Source organism: Prenolepis imparis, unplaced genomic scaffold, assembly GCF_030444845.1.
Source record: "Prenolepis imparis isolate NDT839.2.m4 unplaced genomic scaffold, iyPreImpa1.0 SCAF_31, whole genome shotgun sequence".
Taxonomy (NCBI): Eukaryota; Metazoa; Arthropoda; class Insecta; order Hymenoptera; family Formicidae; genus Prenolepis; species Prenolepis imparis.
Genome location: NW_028141189.1, coordinates 154,535 through 174,130, shown reverse-complemented (window position 1 = coordinate 174,130; position 19,596 = coordinate 154,535).

Below are 19,596 nucleotides of genomic sequence, written 5' to 3'. Positions count from 1 at the left end.
ATATTAGAGCTAATAATGTCATTTTTGGGATATTTCAATATTTTATACGGGTGCTGTTTTGTAATTGCCTGCAGACGTTTGTACCGTTTTCCATTTCGTTTGTACCGCTACAGGTGTAAATACACTGAGTTTTAAAAATTGATGTTACAGCTAATAGTGTCATTTTTAAGATATTTTTATTCTGTAATGTCACGTCCGGCCGCTAAACATTTTTCATTTTCTTATGTTTCTCATACAAATAATTCTAAGTCCCTTAAGCGCTTTTTGAAAAGCGCGCCAGCGACGGCCATGATGTCTAACTCCGCCTAGTGCCTAAACGTGGCGCTGCGTAGCGCCTAGGAACTTTCCCACTACGGCAAGCGTCCCCCACCATGGGCCGCCGCAACTCCGAGCCGCCGAAACGAAGGACCTCAGATGAGTCCCAAACTTAGTCAGTTCTAATCGCGACTCTAACCAGAGCAGTTCTACTCCGAACGCTCTCTAACTCTAAATCCTAGTTCAAATTCTAACTCTAATTCTAAATCTAATAATAAGCTCTAACTCTAAGATTTGATTTTTTGTATTAAGTGCGTCTAGTGTTAACTTTAAATAAATTGTGTGTTTTATATTAGCAATTCTAATATTTATTTGAAAATACAACCTCATCTTTAACCTCACGCGTTTCTAGTTCTACATCTTATATTCATTCTCAAAATCTCTAAATTCAGTTGTTTCTCCAGCGTGCACGTGTCGTATAATTACTTATTAAATAAATTATTATCGATTGAATTCTAGGCTGCGATTTAGAGAGGACGAACCGCTCATCGTTGCTAAACAATTCATTTCTTCTATTAAATCCTGGAACCTGTAATGACTGTTTCGAGAGGACAACCCGCTCACAGTCATATACCGAAACAATAACCGACAGTGAGGACCGCCGCACGTCAACTTATTGTAAAAGTAACGCAGTCTCCAGAATGTTCTATATGATTTATAATGCCTAAGACACGCCGTGCAGGAAGGAAGAATCAGCTTCGTCGAATAGTCGCGCGTTATTACCACCCGTCAAAACCAAACGAATATTCAGCTATTATTGGCACAGATTATTACAACGATCCTGAATACGAGGCATTATTCACCAAACACGTGCTATTAAGAGAGTGGCCCGCGAAATTATCACAAATCGACATCAAAAAACCTGAGCCCCCGCCAGTCGACATCCCAGAAAACGACCCCCGCAAATCCGGTTACCTCCAACGCAGAGCTGAAGCCTTGCACGAGCAATACGAGAAGCCACTCCAAAACATCGTGGAACTGCCACCCACCAACTACAAGCTCGACTAAAAGGTAAGTAAAAGAAATATCTCTCGTCAACTTATGATCCTTCGGTTTCACTTAAAAGTAACAATAACGTTCTATTTTAACTGTAAATGAACAACTTTTTCAACGGGCAAACCAAACTAAAATAGTACGTAGCTACAGAGTCATAAAAGTGAAACTCGGGTCATGATAAAAAAAAGGGGTCAGTCATAAAAGTGAAACTCGGGTCCGATAGAAAAAAGGGTCAGTCATAAAAAAAAAGACAAAGGAGCGATTTCTCTTTCCAAATTCTTCGGCCGGTTTCGCTTTTCGTGCTAGAGTAAGAAAACGGATATTTTCCAATATTAACACGCTTTAATTGTTTAAACAATATATTACTCATGTGTCCGCGTAGTTTTTCCAACCATATTATTCCACCCTTTGAGGAGGAATACGAGACAATCGAGACTGTCGAGACGATTTATTGTCAACGTGCCACAGGGTACATTCATCTAGGTACGGACGCCGCGTTGTGCATACGTTGTTACTTCAAATTAAGCACAAGCGAAAAGTCCAATTGGGTAATTTCAGTAAAGCACCTCCTCATAATCGGTGAGTTGCCCACCGGGATAACGTGTTCCGTGTGTAATTTGAACAGATTGACACAAACTCGCGACCCACACCACCATTGTCTTGTGTCACGTCCGGTCACATAAAATTTTTACTTTCACATGAAATAAATTCTAAGTCCTCTAAGCGCTGTTTGAAAAGCGCGCCAATGCCGGCCATGATGCCTAACTCAGCCTAGTGACTAAAAGAGGCGCTGCGTAACGTCTAGGAACTTCCCACTATGGGGAAACGCCCCCGCGACACCGAGCGTCTCCCACTCTCGGGCCGCCGCAGCGCCAAGCCACCGAAAACGAAGGACCTCAGAGCGGTCCCAAAATCCGGCAGATCACATCGCGACTCCGACTAGAGCAGTCATACCTTGAACGCTCTCCTAATTCTAAATCTAATTCAATTCTAACATTCTAACTCTAATATTATAAGTCCTAACTCTAGTATTAAAACTTTAACTTTAGTTAACTTTGTATCGTGTAGTGTTAATTTAGAATAAAAGTGTGTTTCATTTATAATAATTCTCCACATTTATTTTAAACAATCCCAATTCCAATTTCACGCGTTTCCAATATAATATTTTGCTATAATATTATTATTATTCTAATATTACGATTTTAGTATTGCTAAAATATTCTAAAACGAATTCTTCCAATCTGCACGTGTAGTGAAAATCTATTATATAAATAATTTTCTTAGTGGAATCCAAGCTGCGACTTAGAGAGGACGAACCGCTCGTCGCTGCCGCACGATTTCACTTTTCTTATAATTTCTGAATTCTGCTGTGACTACTTTGAGAGGACGAACCGCTCGTAGTTACGCACTGGAACAATAACCGACAGTGAGGACCGCCGCACGTCGACTTATTGTAAAAGTGACGCAATATTCAGAATGTTTTATATTATAAAAAATCATTATGCCTAAGACACGCCATGTAGGCAGGAAAAACCAACTTCGCCGTTTAACCGCGCAACTCTACTATCCAGCATCATCGAGTGAATATTCAAATCTCATCGGCACCTACTATCATAACGACTCGGAGTACGATAATTTATTTGACGGAACCGCGCCGTTCGCTGTTAATAATAAAGACGTTAAACTGAGAAAGTGGCCAGTGCAATTGACTCCAATCGAAATCGAGAACCCTCGTATTCCGAGAGACGACATCCCGGACAACGATCCTCGTCGCACCCGGTACTTGCAAATCAGGGCGGACATCCTGCACACCCATTACGACGCGCCTATTCCAGAGCATCGGGGAACCATTGTCCACCCCTCAGAGATCAAGTAAGGTAAGTCTCAACTATTATGAACAATTGAAATAAATAATAAAATTCAACGCTAAGATTCTAATACTAAAGGATAAGACTGCCGTCACAAATAGCTAAATTATCAAAATAATTTCAAACACATACGTGCGTGTATAATTATTGTTTAAACATATTTAAAATTAATATTTTCTACGAAATTTGAAAAATAACTTTACACGTGGTCTCTAGAATATTCGTAAAGACTCTTGGAAAACTGCGTTTTCCAAGGGCCATAAAAGTGAAACTCAGTTTTTTGCCTAGGGTCATAAAACTGACCCTTAGACCCTTGATAAAAAAAAGGGGTCTCGACGATTTCTCTTTTGCAAACTAAGCTAACGTAGCACACTCCATGAATATTCTAGAATTCCGAATAAAATAACGCGAATGTTTTATTCATTTATTTAATTCCATTTATTTAAATAATTCACCCATGTGCCCAATAAGGCCTCAGTACCTCACCGCTCCGTACATCTTGCCTCTTCCCGAAGAGGAAGAAGAGCCTATTGAACAGGGAACTCCTTACTGCCAAATATCAGTCGGGTTTATTAATAAAGAAACAAATGCCGCCCTTTGCGTAGATTGCCATATGCGCTTACGCGGTACTGCTCGAAACGAATGGTTGAACATTGCCAAACATTTGCTCGTAATCGGTAACTTACCAACCGGAATACTTTGCTCAGCGTGTAACTTCCATCGACTGTCGGTAACTCGGGATTCTCAACTCCACTGTTACCGTTGTCAGATCGCTTACCTACGGTACATCAACGGCGAAGAAACCTTTCGTATCGACACCGATGGTAACATCGTAATTACAATTTTTCACTCCGTCGATGATTCCCTCGAACGTTTTCAGGAATATATTCGATAATATCCCCATACTCCTGAGTAACATTTGCAACTCCCTCATACGAATCTTAAGGCGACACCCTCAACTCCGCAAGACATTGAACCGTTGCGTGTAGCCTTAGCGGAACACCCTTCGTCGTGGGTATCCCCGGAAAAGTTTTCCGAAATACGACGTTGTTCAGCGCGATAGTCCGAACACGTGGACCGCGATAATCATTTCTCGCGAATTTCACGCCGCGACTGCGCTCCGGACGTAACACTTGTGTGTCAAATCGCATATCTAAAGTATCTCGACGGAGAAGAAACTCCCTACACGAACAGTGACGGCAATACAGTAGTGACCGTTTTCCACGCGATTAATTACTCGTTCGACAGGTACCCAGAATATCTCTAACTAAACAACGCAAATTCGTGTTTCCTATTCATTCTTGTATCTATGCGTTCTGGACGCGTGACCATATATTCGGATAGCCTCCGTCGCGGGCAATCCCCGGAAGTAAATCTCCGAAAAGCGACGTTGTCTTGCGCAATAGTCCGAGTACGTTGTTCGTGAAAATATATTCCGCGAATTATACCCCGCGACTCCGCGCGGACGTAACAGTAACGAATATTGTTTTGTAATCGTCTGCAGACGTTTGTACCGCTTTTTGTTATGTTTGTATCCCTACAAATAAAAATATATCAAATCTAGGTCGCAGAAGCCCCCCCCTCGTTGTCCGCCATCCTGACGTGAGGGAGCTCACCCTTCGCAAGATTTTGCGAAGAGTGCTAAGAGCGGACAGTGCCACTAATAATGTCATTTTTGAGATATTTCTATTCTGCATACGGGTGCTATTTTGTAATTGCCTGCAGACGTTTGTACCGCTTTCCATTTTGTTCGTAACTATACAGGTGTAATTATACAGAATTTTTTAAGTTGATGTTACAGCTAATAATGTCATTTTATGAGAAATTTTAATTCTGTAAACGCTGTTTTGTTACCGTCTGCTGACGTTTGTATTGCTTTCTGTTTTCTTTATACCCTTACAGGTGTAAATATACCGAATGTTCAAAATTGATATTAGAGCTAATAATGTCATTTTTGGGAGTTCTCTAAAATCGCACGACCTCTTACCGACTTATTAAAGAAGGACAAACCATTTACCTGGAGGGATGAACAAGAAAAAGCCTTTACGAAACTCCGCGACGCACTATGCTCCAAACCCATTCTCCAGTTTCCCGATTTTACGCGATCTTTCATCGTCACAACAGACGCTTCAGGGTACGCGGTCGGAGGAGTCTTGAGTCAGGGAGAAATCGGTAAAGATCTGCCCATTGCATACACATCTCGATTACTAAACAACGCAGAGAAGAACTACTCGACAATTGAAAAGGAGTCGTTAGCCATCGTGTACTGCGTCAATTACTTCCGATCCTATATATATGGACGGAAGTTCACGCTAGTCACGGATCACAGACCGCTGGTATGGATGCACTCCGTAACAGATCCCACCTCACGACTCATCCGATGGCGCCTTAAACTCGCGGAATACGAATATAACGTAGTGTATAAGCCAGGTAAAATTAACGATAACGCCGACGCACTCTCCAGAAACCCTATTCCATCTAACTCTTTAGCTAAACTAAACGAAATAGAACAAATTCTACCCCTCGAACTGACTCGAGAGCTCTCCAGCTCAGAAGAGTCATTATTCAATCCTAAAAGAAAGAAAACCGAAGAATCGCCTCGAGAAACCGAGGAAGCCCCGCAACGAGCAGAAAACGATAATATAGACGATCCGCCGAACCCGCGATCTTCTAGCGAAACCGAAGCTAATGATGAATCGGGTGAAACAAGCGAGACCGAGAACGACAACAGTTCCGACCTTAGCGACGACGCCCCGATTTTCGACAATATAAACGAACCATTCGTCCAAGGAACTAGAATGGGACCACAAGTGGTACCGATTCCAGATAACTTCTCTACGCGAAAAGATAATCTTGTTATCTTCGTCACACAACAAGGCATACCACTCGACCGCGGAGCTCACATACTCCGAGAAAGTAAATCCTTGCCTATGATTAGAGGAGCAGCTCTAGCCAGGGCAAGAATAAACCGCGACGGGAATCGCCAAATTATATCCCTTGTCATTAAAGAACGCGAATCGGGAATTACGGAAAGAGAGATACTAAAAGAATCATTTCGCTTTTAGACGTCGTCAGAGAAACGGAGCTGTCGTCTATCTCGATAACCAGAGGCGACATCGATAATGTCCCTTGGGATACCGTATACTCGTTGCTAACGCGCGTCTTAAGCGAAACCAATGTAAAAATATTCATTTGTAGGAATGAAATCTCCGTCCCACCGGAGGACGAGAGAGAAAATATCATTGCCGAAAACCACAACTCGGCGATTGGCGGCCATAAAGGTATTTCCAAAACATACCAACGTATGAAAAAGCGCTACCAATGGAACGGCATGAAAACCGATATCCAAACGTTCATCAAAAATTGCCGCCCTTGCCAACTAAAGAAACTGGTCCGCGTAAAAACCAGACAACCCATGATATTGACAGATACACCTGACGCGGCCTTCGACAAGATCTCGATGGACATCATGGGTCCATTACCCGTTACGCGAACTAATAACATGTATATACTCACTGTGCAAGACCTCCTAACTAAGTATTCTTTAGCGATCCCTTTGAAACATGCAAACGCGATTAATGTAGCAGACGCATTCACGAATGAATTAATATGCGTTTTCGGAGCACCGAAAGCTATATTAACGGACCAGGGATCGCATTTTCTAAATAGCCTAATGCGTAACATAGCGAAAAAATTTAGAATTAAACTCTTTAAATCTACGGCCTATAGGCCGCAATCTAATGGCTCAATAAAGCGCTCCCACCACGTTTTGTGGGAATACCTAAAACAGTACGTAGATAAAAATAACGAGTGGGATATATACCTAAAATTAGCATCATTCTCCTATAATACGAGCGTACATGAGGGGACGCGATACACCCCTCACGAGTTAGTCTTCGGGAGGATAGCCAGGGCACCTTCCAGCAACCCTGACGTCGCCGACGTCGCGGACGAAAGCTATGCTAACTATCTCACGACTCTTTTTAACAAATTAACAGACATCCAAGCTGTCGCCCGCGAAAACCTAATTGCTGCTAAACAAAGATCGAAAATTTATTATGACCGTAGAACTAATACTCAACAATTCAGAGCAGGAGACTATGTATATTTGTTGAAAGAACCGAGCAAGGGAAAATTGGGCGACCAATACACGGGTCCTTATAAAATAATTAATCTTTTAGGAAATCATAATGTTAAGTTAGCTATAAGTAGAACTAAAACAAGAATTGTACACGAGGATAAATTAAAAGCCTCGCCGCATCGGGCCCCCACCGAGGAAGACCCCCACTCCGAACCAGACGACTATATCTTGGACGCTCCGGCGGAGGACCGGCCAGTAGTCGACAAATCCCAGTAGAATGAAGACCTACGTAACCATCTTAGCTATAACCTTAATGTTAGCCTCAACCTCAAACGGGCTAATAGGCTATGATTGCGGTGGCCGCGGTTTAAATATCACTACGCTCTCCCTATTGGACATAGAAGAATGCAAAGTCGACGACATCGAACCAAAGAAGGAAGAGGTCTACGTACAATTGCTACAGTTCAGCGAATTCGAGCACACATCTGGAATCCAGTGCAAAATTGAAGTCGACCGAACTGTCTATTACTGTGGGATGCACTCACACATATCTGCCGTACATAACGGCAGACGCGAATACATTCACGAAACATCAGCAGATACTTGCAGAAAACTGCACGAAACGGGAACCATCTCCTTAGGATTAAACGGGCATCTCTCCGACATAAAACCAAACGCTACCAACCTGCGCGCAGTAACATTCGCAGGTTCCGTAAAGACCGACGGAGGATGTAGCGGGACTCAATACAGCGATCCGTACGGCACCTGGGATAACGCAATCGTCCAAGCCTCAATACGGATCACTACCCGGAAGCTGGAGTTACCCGTTAAACACAACACCAACGAGGTGATACTCCCCTCAGGTGTTCGCTGCCCCGTGACAACAGGAGAATGCAACGACGCAGACGGAGCCTCCACATACTGGTCGGTGTTACCTGCCGACAATTGCCATTTCGGCCGATACGATGTCCTATACGAAGGATTGGCACATCGCTTATCACCGAAATCATCGCAAGAGGACTCCCCAACGGTCTACACGGTAACGACACAAGATACCACGTTCGCGCTGGCACGCACAACCGAGACAAACGTCTGCGGATATAAACTCCTGCGAACTGAGCACCCCAAGCTCTGCGTCCTCGAAACGCAGCCAGGACGCGTGTTCAAAAGTCGTTCAAAAATCAAAATCGACAATCTTGATATTTTCTCGTACGTAAACTCCAAGTTTATTTACGTAGAAAAACACCTCAGAACACAGCTATCACAACTATACAGAGACATAATGGAACAGAAATGCGCCCTGGAGAGACAAATCCTGCTCAACGCTCTCTCCCTTGCAAGCATTGCACCGGACGAGATGGCGCACAGAATCATGAAATCACCAGGGTACACCGCCATTACAGCTGGCGAGGTTATCCACCTCATCAAATACGTACCTGTGGAATGCCGAGTACGACCCGTCGACAATTGCTACAACGAGCTTCCCGTCACCCACCAGAATAAATCCCTTTTCCTATTACCCAGATCAAAAATACTCACAAAATCTGGAACACTCAGGGACTGCAACGAACTTCTACCAGCGTTGTATCAAATCCGCAGCACCTGGTATCGACTGACGCCAAAACTCGTGGAATCAATGGCGCCGCCAACGATCCAACCGCTAACCAAACCGTCATGGAGATACGTAAGTCCCGACTCACTCGCCTCTAGCGGCATCTACACCAGTGAGGACCTTGATCGCCTCCGCGATCACATCATGTTTCCCATGGAAAAGCCCTCGATGCTCAACACGATTGCCAGAGGGGCAATGGGACAAGAAATCCCTACGGGAAGTTTCTCCATGTTAAATCTGCTAGACGAGAAAACACTTGATCAACTAGCAGAAAACACCGGAGCCCGCCTATGGAAAGGATTCATGAACTTTGGATCAGCCAGCGCCGGAGTACTCGGAGTCTTCGTCGCTGTACGCCTCGCCAAGTTAATAATTGATACGCTGATACATGGTTACGCACTCCACTCTGTATACGGATGGAGTTTGCACCTCCTGGGAGCTATCTGGACTTCGGTGACAAACGTCCTGTTACACCTTGGAAGACCAGCGGACGGAAGGAAAAACAACGAAAAGGAGCTTCTACCATTAAAGCCCTCTCCAACGACCGAAGATTCTGCATCCCTAGCCCCTCCCTTGCAAGAAAGACAACCCCCTCCAGCCGAAAAAGTGCAAAGTGAAGTGCATATAAACTATAGAGAACTGCGCAACCTCCTCAACGAAGAGGTATAGACTCAGTAACACGTTAACATTTAATAGAAAATAAGCATAGAAAATAAGTTATTGTAACCGCCACTATATACTAAGTTCGGAAAACGTTGGAACACGGTCCAACATTTTCTCTTAAGGGGGGAGGTGTCACGTCCGGTCACGTAAAATTTTTACTTTCACATGAAATAAATTCTAAGTCCTCTAACCGCTGTTTGAAAAGCGCGCCAATGCCGGCCATGATGCCTAACTCAGCCTAGTGACTAAGAGAGGCGCTGCGTAACGTCTAGGAACTTCCCACTATGGGGAAACGCCCCCGCGACACCGAGCGTCTCCCACTCTCGGGCCGCCGCAGCGCCAAGCCACCGAAAACGAAGGACCTCAGAGCGGTCCCAAAATCCGGCAGATCACATAGCGACTCCGACTAGAACAGTCATACCTTGAACGCTCTCCTAATTCTAAATCTAATTCAATTCTAACATTCTAACTCTAATATTATAAGTCCTAACTCTAGTATTAAAACTTTAACTTTAGTTAACTTTGTATCGTGTAGTGTTAATTTAGAATAAAAGTGTGTGTATCATTTATAATAATTCTCCACATTTATTTTAAACAATCCCAATTCCAATTTCACGCGTTTCCAATATAATATTTTGCTATAATATTATTACTATTCTAATATTACGATTTTAGTATTGCTAAAATATTCTAAAACGAGTTCTTCCAATCTGCACGTGTAGTGAAAATCTATTATATAAATAATTTTCTTAGTGGAATCCAAGCTGCGACTTAGAGAGGACGAACCGCTCGTCGCTGCCGCACGATTTCACTTTTCTTATAATTTCTGAATTCTGCTGTGACTACTTTGAGAGGACGAACCGCTCGTAGTTACGCACTGGAACAATAACCGACAGTGAGGACCGCCGCACGTCGACTTATTGTAAAAGTGACGCAATATTCAGAATGTTTTATATTATAAAAAATCATTATGCCTAAGACATGCCGTGCAGGCAGGAAAAACCAACTTCGCCGTTTAACCGCGCAACTCTACTATCCAGCATCATCGAGTGAATATTCAAATCTCATCGGCACCTACTATCATAACGACTCGGAGTACGATAATTTATTTAACGGAACCGCGCCGTTCGCTGTTAATAATAAAGACGTTAAACTGAGAAAGTGGCCAGTGCAATTGACTCCAATCGAAATCGAGAACCCTCGTATTCCGAGAGACGACATCCCGGACAACGATCCTCGTCGCACCCGGTACTTGCAAATCAGGGCGGACATCCTGCACACCCATTACGACGCGCCTATTCCAGAGCATCGGGGAACCATTGTCCACCCCCCAGAGATCAAGTAAGGTAAGTCTCAACTATTATGAACAATTGAAATAAATAATAAAATTTAACGCTAAGATTCTAATACTAAAGGATAAGACTGCCGTCACAAATAGCTAAATTATCAAAATAATTTCAAACACATACGTGCGTGTATAATTATTGTTTAAACATATTTAAAATTAATATTTTCTACGAAATTTGAAAAATAACTTTACACGTGGTCTCTAGAATATTCGTAAAGACTCTTGGAAAACTGCGTTTTCCAAGGGCCATAAAAGTGAAACTCAGTTTTTTGCCTAGGGTCATAAAACTGACCCTTAGACCCTTGATAAAAAAAAAGGGGTCTCGACGATTTCTCTTTTGCAAACTAAGCTAACGTAGCACACTCCATGAATATTCTAGAATTCCGAATAAAATAACGCGAATGTTTTATTCATTTATTTAATTCCATTTATTTAATTCATTTAAATAATTCACCCATGTGCCCAATAAGGCCTCAGTACCTCATCGCTCCGTACATCTTGCCTCTTCCCGAAGAGGAAGAAGAGTCCATTGAACAGGGAACTCCTTACTGCCAAATATCAGTCGGTTTTATTAATAAAGAAACAAATGCCGCCCTTTGCGTAGATTGCCATATGCGCTTACGCGGTACTGCTCGAAACGAATGGTTGAACATTGCCAAACATTTGCTCGTAATCGGTAACTTACCAACCGGAATACTTTGCTCAGCGTGTAACTTCCATCGACTGTCGGTAACTCGGGACTCTCAACTCCACTGTTACCGTTGTCAGATCGCTTACCTACGGTACATCAACGGCGAAGAAACCTTTCGTATCGACACCGATGGTAACATCGTAATTACAATTTTTCACTCCGTCGATGATTCCCTCGAACGTTTTCAGGAATATATTCGATAATATCCCCATACTCCTGAGTAACATTTGCAACTCCCTCATACGAATCTTAAGGCGACACCCTCAACTCCGCAAGACATTGAACCGTTGCGTGTAGCCTTAGCGGAACACCCTTCGTCGTGGGTATCCCCGGAAAAGTTTTCCGAAATACGACTTTGTTCAGCGCGATAGTCCGAACACGTGGACCGCGATAATCATTTCTCGCGAATTTCACGCCGCGACTGCGCTCCGGACGTAACACTTGTGTGTCAAATCGCATATCTAAAGTATCTCGACGGAGAAGAAACTCCCTACACGAACAGTGACGGCAATACAGTAGTGACCGTTTTCCACGCGATTAATTACTCGTTCGACAGGTACCCAGAATATCTCTAACTAAACAACGCAAATTCGTGTTTCCTATTCATTCTTGTATCTATGCGTTCTGGACGCGTGACCATATATTCGGATAGCCTCCGTCGCGGGCAATCCCCGGAAGTAAATCTCCGAAAAGCGACGTTGTCTTGCGCAATAGTCCGAGTACGTTGTTCGTGAAAATATATTCCGCGAATTATACCCCGCGACTCCGCGCGGACGTAACAGTAACGAATATTGTTTTGTAATCGTCTGCAGACGTTTGTACCGCTTTTTGTTATGTTTGTATCCCTACAAATAAAAATATATCAAATCTAGGTCGCAGAAGCCCCCCCCTCGTTGTCCGCCATCCTGACGTGAGGGGGCTCACCCTTCGCAAGATTTTGCGAAGAGTGCTAAGAGCGGACAGTGCCACTAATAATGTCATTTTTGAGATATTTCTATTCTGCATACGGGTACTATTTTGTAATTGCCTGCAGACGTTTGTACCGCTTTCCATTTTGTTCGTAACTATACAGGTGTAATTATACAGAATTTTTTAAGTTGATGTTACAGCTAATAATGTCATTTTATGAGAAATTTTAATTCTGTAAACGCTGTTTTGTTACCGTCTGCTGACGTTTTTATTGCTTTCTGTTTTCTTTATACCCTTACAGGTGTAAATATACCGAATGTTCAAAATTGATATTAGAGCTAATAATGTCATTTTTGGGATATTTCAATTTTGTATACGGGTGCTGTTTTGTAATTGCCTGCAGACGTTTGTACCGCTTTTTTGCAAGGTTTTGCGAAGGGTGCTAAGTGCGGACAGTGCCACTAATAATGTCATTTTTGGGATATTTCAATTCTGCATACGGGTGCTGTTTTGTAATTATACAGAATTTTTTAAGTTGATGTTACAGCTAATAATGTCATTTTTTGAGAAATTTTAATTCTGTAAACGCTGTTTTGTTACCGTCTGCAGACGTTTGTATTGCTTTCCATTTTGTTTGTACCCCTACAAATATAAATGCACCGAATTTTAAAAATTGATGTTACAGCTAATAGTGTCATTTTTTAAGATATTTTAATTCTGTAAACGGGTGCTGTTTTGTTACCGTCTGCAGACGTTTGTATTGCTTTCTGTTTTGTTTATACCCTTACAGGTTGTAAATATACCGAATGTTCAAAATTAATATTAGAGCTAATAATGTCATTTTTGGGATATTTCAATTTTGTATACGGGTGCTGTTTTATAATTGCCTGCAGACGTTTGTACCGTTTTCCATTTTGTTCGTATCTATACAGGTATAATTATACAGAATTTTTAAAATTGATGTTACAGCTAATAGTGTCATTTTTTAAGATATTTTAATTCTGTAAACGGGTGCTGTTTTGTTATCGTCTGCAGACGTTTGTATTGGTTTCTGTTTTGTTTGCACCCTTACAGGTGTAAATATACCGAATGTTCAAAATTGATATTAGAGCTAATAATGTCATTTTTGGGATATTTCAATTTTGTATACGGGTGCTGTTTTGTAATTGCCTGCAGACGTTTGTACCGCTTTCCGTTTTGTTCGTATCTGTACAGGTGTAATTATACAGAATTTTTAAAATTGATGTTACAGCTAATAGTGTCATTTTTTAAGATATTTTAATTCTGTAAACGATTGTTTTGTAATCGTCTGCAGACGTTTGTACCGCTTTTTTGCAAGGTTTTGCGAAGGGTGCTAAGTGTGGACAGTGCCACTAATAATGTCATTTTTGGGATATTTCAATTTTGTATACGGGTGCTGTTTTGTAATTGCCTGCAGACGTTTGTACCGCTTTTGTTACGTTCGCGCGGAGTCGCGGGGTATAATTCGCGGAATATATTTTCACGAACAACGTACTCGGATTATTGCGCAAGACAACGTCGCTTTTCGGAGATTTACTTCCGGGGATTGCCCGCGACGGAGGCTATCCGAATATATGGTCACGCGTCCAGAACGTATAGATACAAGAGTGAATAGGAAACACGAATTTGCGTTGTTTAGTTAGAGATATTCTGGGTACCTGTCGAACGAGTAATTAATCGCGTGGAAAACGGTCACTACTGTATTGCCGTCACTGTTCGTGTAGGGAGTTTCTTCTCCGTCGAGATACTTTAGATATGCGATTTGACACACAAGACAATGGTGGTGTGGGTCGCGAGTTTGTGTCAATCTGTTCAAATTACACACAGAACACGTTATCCCGGTGGGCAACTCACCGATTATGAGGAGGTGCTTTACTGAAATTACCCAATTGTACTTTTCGCTTGTGCTTAATTTGAAGTAACAACGTATGCACAACGCGGCGTCCGTACCTAGATGAATGTACCCTGTGGCACGTTGACAGTAAATCGTCTCGACAGTCTCGATTGTCTCGTATTCCTCCTCAAAGGGTGGAATAATATGGTTGGAAAAACTACGCGGACACATGAGTAATATATTGTTTAAACAATTAAAGCGTGTTAAATATTGGAAAATATCCGTTTTCTTACTCTAGCACGAAAAGCGAAACCGGCCAAAGAATTTGGAAAGAGAAATCGCTCCTTTGTCTTTTTTTTATGACTGACCCTTTTTTTCTATCGGACCCGAGTTTCACTTTTATGACTGACCCTTTTTTTTCTATCATGACCCGAGTTTCACTTTTATGACTCTGTAGCTGCGTACTATTTTAGTTTGGTTTGCTCGTTGAAGAAGTTGTTCATTTGCAGTTAAAATAGAACGTTATTGTTACTTTTAAGTGACCGAAGGATCATAAGTTGACGAGAGATATTTCTTCTACTTACTTTTTAGTCGAGCTTGTAGTTGGTGGGTGGCAGTTCCACGATGTTTTGGAGTGGCTTTTCGTATTGCTCGTGCAAGGCTTCAGCTCTGCGTTGGAGGTAACCGGATTTGCGGGGGTCGTTTTCTGGGATGTCGACTGGCGGGGGCTCAGGTTTTTTGATGTCGATTTGCGATAATTTCGCGGGCCACTCTCTTAATAGCACGTGTTTGGTGAATAATGCCTCGTATTCAGGATCGTTGTAATAATCTGTGCCAATAATAGCTGAATATTCGTTTGGTTTTGCCGGGTGGTAATAACGCACGACTATTCGACGAAGCTGATTCTTCCTTCCTGCACGGCGTGTCTTAGGCATTATAAATCATATAGAACATTCTGGAGACTGCGTTACTTTTACAATAAGTCGACGTGCGGCGGTCCTCACTGTCGGTTATTGTTTCGGTATATGACTGCGAGCGGGTTGTCCTCTCGAAACAGTCATTACAGGTTCCAGAATTTAATAGAAGAAATGAATTGTTTAGCAACGATGAGCGGTTCGTCCTCTCTAAATCGCAGCCTAGAATTCAATCGATAATAATTTATTTAATAAGTAATTATACGACACGTGCACGCTGGAGAAACAACTGAATTTAGAGATTTTGAGAATGAATATAAGATGTAGAACTAGAAACGCGTGAGGTTAAAGATGAGGTTGTATTTTCAAATAAATATTAGAATTGCTAATATAAAACACACAATTTATTTAAAGTTAACACTAGACGCACTTAATACAAAAAATCAAATCTTAGAGTTAGAGCTTATTATTAGGTTTAGAATTAGAGTTAGAATTTGAACTAGGATTTAGAGTTAGAGAGCGTTCGGAGTAGAACTGCTCTGGTTAGAGTCGCGATTAGAACTGACTAAGTTTGGGACTGATCTGAGGTCCTTCGTTTCGGCTCGGAGTTGCGGCGGCCCATGGTGGGGGACGCTTGCCGTAGTGGGAACGCTCGCCGTGGTGGGAAAGTTCCTAGGCGCTACGCAGCGCCATGTTTAGGCACTAGGCGGAGTTAGGCATCATGGCCGTCGCTGGCGCGCTTTTCAAACAGCGCTAGGGGACTTAGAATTATTTGTATGAGAAACATAAGAAAATGAAAAATGTTTAGCGGCCGGACGTGACACCTCCCCCCTTAAATAGAAAATGTTGGACCATGTTCCAACATTTTCCGAATTTATTCTAAGGATTAATAATATATATGTTATGGTTTTTCTTATTTTCTACGCTTAGTTCTAATTTTCGCTATCGCGTTGACAGAGTTTAACTTCTTCTGAGAGAAGGTTACGCAGTTCTCTATAGTCAATTTGCACTTCACTTGCTCGCACTTTTTCGGTTGGAGGGGGTTGGTTTCCTTGTGTGGGGGGGGCTAGGGGCGCAGAATCTTCGGTCGTCGAAGGGGGATTTAGTGGTAACAACTCTTTTCCATTGTTCTGCCCTTGGTCTGTTGGTCTTCCGAGATGTAGCAGGACATTAGTCACTGAAGTCCAGATGGCTCCCAAAAGATGTATACTCCACCCGTATACGGAGTGAAGTGCGTAACCGTGGATGAGTGTGTCGATTATTAGTTTAGTGAGACGCGCAGCGACGAATATTCCCAGTATTCCGGCACTGGCGGATCCGAAAGATATAAAACCTTTCCAGAGACGTGCTCCCGCGTTTTCTGCTATTTGATCCAGCGATTTTTCGTCTAGGAGGTTCATCATCGAGAAACTTCCCGCTGGAACTTCCTGCCCCATAGCTCCTCTCGCAATTGTATTGAGCATAGAGGGCTTTTCCATCGGAAACATTATGTGGTCGCGGAGTCGGTCGAGATCCTCGTTGGTGTAGATGCCGCTGGTGGCAAGTGAATCAGGACTCACGTATTTCCAGGAGGGTTTAGTTAGTGGCTGTATCGTTGGCGGCGCGATCGACTCTACTGGCCTCGGCGTCAAGCGGTACCAAGTGTTGTGGATTTGATACATTGCCGGGAGTAGTTCGTTGCAATCCCTGAGTGTTCCTGTTTTGGTGAGTATCCTTGATCTTGGTAACAGGAAGAGGGATTTGTTTTGGTAGGTTACGGGAAGCTCGTTGTAACAGTTCTCGGCTGGGCGTACTCGGCATTCTACTGGCACGCATTTGATTAGATGAAGGACTTCACCTGCTGTAATGGCGGTGTAGCCTGGTGTCTTCATAATTCGGTGTGCCATCTCGTCCGGAGCGATGCTGGCGAGTGAGAGGGCGAGTTTTGAAGAATTTGCCTTTCCAAGGCGCATTTTTGCTCCATTATGTCCTGGTATAGTTGCGTCAGTTGAGTCTTGAGGTGTTTCTCTACGTAAATAAATTTTGAGTTTACGTAGGAGAATATGTCGAGATTATCGATCGGGATTCTGGAGCGGCCTTTGAACGCGTGTCCAGGTTGCGTCTCGAGGATACAGAGTTTGGGGTGCTCTGTTCTCAGAATTTTATATCCGCACACGTTTATTTCTGTTGTTCTTGCGAGTGCGAATGTGGTCTCCTGAGTGGTGACAGTGTAGACAGTCGGGGATTCTCTCTGCATAGACTTTGGCGTAAGTCGGTAGGCAAGTCCCTGGTATAGAACGTCATAACGATTGAAGTGACAGTTGTCGGCGTGTAACACCGACCAGTAGGTAGTTGTACCGTCTGCATCGTTGCATTCTCCTTCAGTTACATGACACCGAGCACCGGAGGGTAATATCACCTCGTTGGTGCTATGTTTGACAGGTAGTTCCAATTTCCGAGTATAAATCTTTATTGAAGCTTGGACGACCACGTTATCCCATGTACCAAACGGGTCGCTGAACTGTGTCCCGATGCATCCTCCGTCAGTCTTGATGGTCCCCGCGAATGTGAGGCTGCGTTGGTTAGTGGTGTTTACCTTGATGCCGCTGATGTGACCGTTGTTTCCTAAGAATATGGTCCCTGTGTCATACAGCTTTTTACAGGTTTCGGTTGACACCTCGCGTATGTACTCGCGTCTTCCATTGTGTACTATGGATACATGCGAATGCATCCCACAATAGTAAATAGTTCGATCGATTTCAATTTTGCATTGAAGTCCAATGGTGTGATCAAACTCGCTTAGTTGTAGTAGCTGCACGTACACCTCTTTCTTGTCAGGCTCGATATTATCCATCTGGCATTCTCCTATATCTAAGAGAGAAAGCGAGGTGATATTTAGTCCATGACCTCCGCAGTCATATCCTACTAGTCCATGAGCCGGTATGGCCGTCAGCGCTATCAATAAGAGTGCGATGTTAGTCATTTCGACGTTTGCTTGGAACTGGCCGGTCCTCCATCCGGGCGTCGAAGTTATAGCTGTTTGGCTCGGGGTGGGGGTCCTCCCCGGTGGGGGGTTTGATGCGGTGAGACCTTCAGCTTATCTTCGTGTACGATTCGTGTCTTATTACTACTTATAGCTAGCTTAACGTTATGATTTCCTAAGAGTTTAATTATCCTATATGGACCCGTGTATTGGTCCCCTAGTTTCCCTTTTGTTGGTTCTTTTAACAAATAGACGTAATCTCCTCCTCTAAATTCACGAACATTGGCTTTGCGATCATAATAAGTTTTTGATCTTCGTTTGGCAGCTATTAAGTTTTCGCGGGCGATGGCCTGGACGTCGGTTAATTTATTAAAAAGAGTTATAAGATAATTAGAGTAACTTTCGTCCGCGACGTCGGCAATGTCGGGATTGCTAGAAGGTGTCCTGGCTATCCTCCCGAAAACTAATTCATAAGGGGTGTATCGCGTTCCCTCATGTACGCTCGTGTTGTAGGAAAATGACGCCAATTTTAGGTACTTATCCCATTCGTTATTCTTATCCACATATTGTTTTAAATATTCCCACAGAACATGGTGGGAGCGCTCTATCGAGCCGTTAGATTGAGGCCTGTAGGCTGTAGTCTTAAAATGTTTGATTTTAAATTTCTTACCTAAATTACGCATTAAACTATTTAAGAAGTGTGATCCCTGGTCTGTTCATATGGCTTTCGGCGCTCCGAAAATGCATATTAACTCGTTAGTGAATGCGTCTGCTACGTGGATTGCGTTTGCTTGTCGCAGGGGGATCGCTAGGGAATATTTAGTCAAAAGGTCTTGTATAGTGAGTATGTACATGTTACTTGCTCGCGTAGCGGGTAGCGGTCCCATGATATCCATTGAAATTTTATCGAAACTCGCGTCGGGCGTGTCCATTAGTACCATGGGCTGCCTAGTTTTTACGCGAACTAGCTTTTTCAGTTGACAAGGGCGGCAATTTTCGATAAACGTTTTGACGTCGGCTTTCATACCGTTCCAGTGATACCGCTTTTTTATTCGCTGAAATGTTTTCGTTATGCCTTTATGGCCGCCGATCGCGGAACTATGATTTTCGGCGATAATGTCGTTTCTCTCATCCTCCGGTGGAATGGTGATTTCGTTTTTACATATGAATATTTTTATATTAGTTTCGTCTAGCACGCGCGTCAACAGTGAGTATGCTGCGTCCCAGGTAACATTGTCGATGTCGCCTTTAGCTATCGAGATAGACTGCAGCTCTAATTCTCCGACGACGTCCAAAAGTGACCGAAACGCTTCCTTTAATATTTCTCTTTCGGTCGTTCCCGATTCTCGTTCTTTAACAACTAACGATATAATTTGGCGATT